This window comes from Dipodomys ordii, unplaced genomic scaffold (genome assembly GCF_000151885.1).
Source record: "Dipodomys ordii isolate 6190 unplaced genomic scaffold, Dord_2.0 Scaffold43, whole genome shotgun sequence".
Lineage (NCBI taxonomy): Eukaryota > Metazoa > Chordata > Mammalia > Rodentia > Heteromyidae > Dipodomys > Dipodomys ordii.
Genome location: NW_012267259.1, coordinates 7,663,639 through 7,666,955, shown reverse-complemented (window position 1 = coordinate 7,666,955; position 3,317 = coordinate 7,663,639).

Genomic DNA, 3,317 nt, shown 5'->3' with positions numbered 1-3,317 from the left:
CGGGAGGCGGAGGGAGCCGGCCAGGATTGATGTCTAAATCAATGCGGTTTCCAGGCGCTTCTCCCGGCTCCTCTCCCCCTCTCGCTCCCAAGCAGATCGCCTGGCTCGCCCTTCGCCAAGTCCGCCGGAGGACGGGGTCCGCCCGCGTCGACGCCCCTCGCGCCCTCCGGGCCGGGCCCTGGGTGCGGTGGGTGCCGTCTTCCACGCGCGCCCGAATCGCCCCGTCCCGCGTCCTCCCCGCACCTGGGGCCGGCGCTTCCAGCCCGGGCGCCAAGCGAGACCTGACCCCACCCCACCTTCCTAGCGCCCCACGGTCCCCCTCCCCCCAATTCGATGGGATCTGGGACTGGGGGAGGCCTAGCCTCGCAGGCCTGGCTGCCTCTGATTTAATTATTCACTGATGAATTAGACAGCTGCAATTGTCGTGAAAAATCAGCGGCCGCTATTGATTCCAGGATCGAGTGGGGGGTGGGGAGGCCGCGGGGGGGGCGGGGATGGCAGGAGAGCCCGCCGGGGGGTCCTGGGTGCCCTGCCCAGGCGACCCCCGTCTCCCTAAGTCGGGTGCCACCCACACCCAGCTTTCCGGACCAGGACGCCCCTCTAAGCTCCAGCCCTCCCCCCCCCACTCCAGGACGCCTGCACCCCCAGCCGGCATTCAAAGGCCTCGCTGCTCCCCTGTGGCCTGCGCCCCTGGATGGAAGGCGGCCCACGGCCCACCACCGTGGGCAGAGAGTGGGGCAGTGAGGCCTACCTCCGCCCCGACTGCAGCCAGCCGTTCCCCCTATTCCCCCCACCCCATTTTCCAGGGGGTGTTTCTCCTGGCTCGCAGGGCGGGAGAAGGTGCCACCCAGCCACAAGTCCGGGTGTCTGCCCCCCCCCCCTGCACCCCTGCCTCGAGGGCAGTGGGTGGCCTGTTTAGTCCTCAGTAATCTTTTTGTTCTGAGGAGAGACAATGTCCACGTGTCCTCACCACCACCAGGACACAGTTGCGTGGGGAAAACACACCAAGGGATCCAGCAGGGGTAAGAGCTGAGGACGGACGCAAACAGGAGCCAGTGTCTCATGCAGTGTCTCATGCAGCCTTTTCGGTTTTGTGTTGTGTGTGTATCCGAAGCCAGTGCCATCACGATAGGACTTCTTCGTGGGTGGACTTGGAGCCAGGTGGTGTGTGTGTGTGTGTGTGTGTGTGTGTGTTTGGAATGATAGCTCTTCATTGTGTGTGTGTGTTAAAATTACAATTTGGAATGACTCCTTCAACTACGGTTTATGGGAATCACAAATCATGCAGGAAAAAATTAATATCTAGGCTGTGTAAAGCAAAAACATTCGCGATTTCAGTAGTCAGACCCCCAGTGCTTCACACTTTTCTCCTACCACTACTCTCTTCTCACACAATATTTAATTCAGACTTTATTCTGGAAAGAGTTGAGCATCGGCTCTCTGAAGATCAGATATGGAGAAGTAGAAAAAAAAAAAGGACTTCACACTAAATCGCCTGTCGCATAATCCATGGGGTTGAGGGAACATAGGTCACCGAGCACAGAATGGCCTTGCATGTTTACTGAGATGCTTCCATTGATTTTGTAACCGTTTTCCAGTTTGGAGGAACCTGGTTTCGAAGCTTTGTGTGGACACACACCAAACAGGATGCACATTGTCAAATCCTTTACCTTGTCAACATAAATTGCTAACAAGAGAATGGAATTCTTTAGGGAAATTCTTTAGACAGCAAATGGTAAAACACCATTATACATGGGTGAAGTCCCTGGTTCAGTTTTTTTTGGGGGGAAGGGGTGCCTAGAGAAGGGATGAGTCATGACTGACTTTAACTTCTTGTAGAGTTGTGCTTCCTGTAAAGGCAATTTTAAGGATTAACTGACCCAACTTTTACCTAGTTTAATCAGGTTATATGATCAAAGCAAAAAATTTTGTTGGAAAGGACATAATTATTTATTTATTTTCTTTGCAAGAAGCTGTTCTCCCAGTGCCTGAACCATTTCTAACCCCAGGGCACCTGGTTTTATGATGTCAGGTCATGTTTAAACTTTCAGTTATGGTTTCGATATAAACTCTTCTCTTGGGGTTGGAGATTGAAACCCAGGTCTTTACCGTGGTTACTATGGAGATTACCTCCCCCCCATCAGACCTCTTCTTTAAAGCCATTTGCATATATAATTTCCTTTGATTTGCACATATAATTTCCTTTGATTTGGATATATACTTTCCTTTGAAAGTTTTCCAAATTTCCTTGCATGGTCTGCACTTTGCAACTCCAACTCCTCAGCAGCTCATTTCAGTTGTTTTTGTTGTTGTTCTTTTGTCTTTTATCTTTTTTTTTTTTTAAAGATTCTTTCTCTATCACTTAGGGTATAGCATCCTCAGTGGAAACTAACACAAAGAGATCTCAAAGCATTTTGGGGAAAATGATGTATAAGCTTAGTTTTGATGAAAAAAAAGTTTTATTTAAGCCTTGCATCAGATTCCCCCCCCCCCTTATTAGATACTATAAAGTAACTGGAATATAAATGTGTCAATGACCGGTTGCAGACAATAGAACATAACAGAATGGAAACTGTAAGGTTTTATAACAAAATTGTAATGGTGTTTCTATTTATTAGTTTATTTTTTTTCACTTAAGAGGTATTTGAGTATCTACTATGTCCCTAGGAGGATTTTTTTTTATTGCAAGCAAGAGAAGCTGCTGCCTTAGATTAATTTAAGAGAGAAAAATAACTTCTGTGGAATAAACCAGACAAGAAGCAAGAGCCAGGAGAGAATAAAGCATGGAAGAGAGTCAAGTTCATGCTGTTGCACAGACTGGCTAGGAGCCTTTCCTGACAATGTGTCTGCATTACTGCTGCCCTGACCCTGTGGTGATCCAGAATTTCTATGCCATGCCAGTGTTTTGTGTTATGGCCTTCCCTAGTGCGTATAACAGGGTCCTAGTCACCAGGGAATGATAAAGAGGGCATTATATTCCTTATGGGCTGAACATGGTATAGAGTCACCTCAGAATGGAAGGGGTGTTTGAATAGTGAGCACCAAACCAACAACAAAACAAACTAAAAAATAAAAATCAGAAACACAGTACCCCTATAAGTGCTGGGATGATACAGGGAATGAATGACCATCCCTGTTCCCAAGGACATTTCCTTTTTTTTTTTAACTAAGCTTATGATGCTAATAATTCTTTTTTCATATAAAGCGAATAGTAATAAAAAATATTTTGCTTCTGTTTCAAAACCAAGGGCTCTACTTCTCTCCTTTTCCTTCTGGTTCTTGTTTGGTAGGGTGGGCTATTGGTAAAAGGAAGTTAA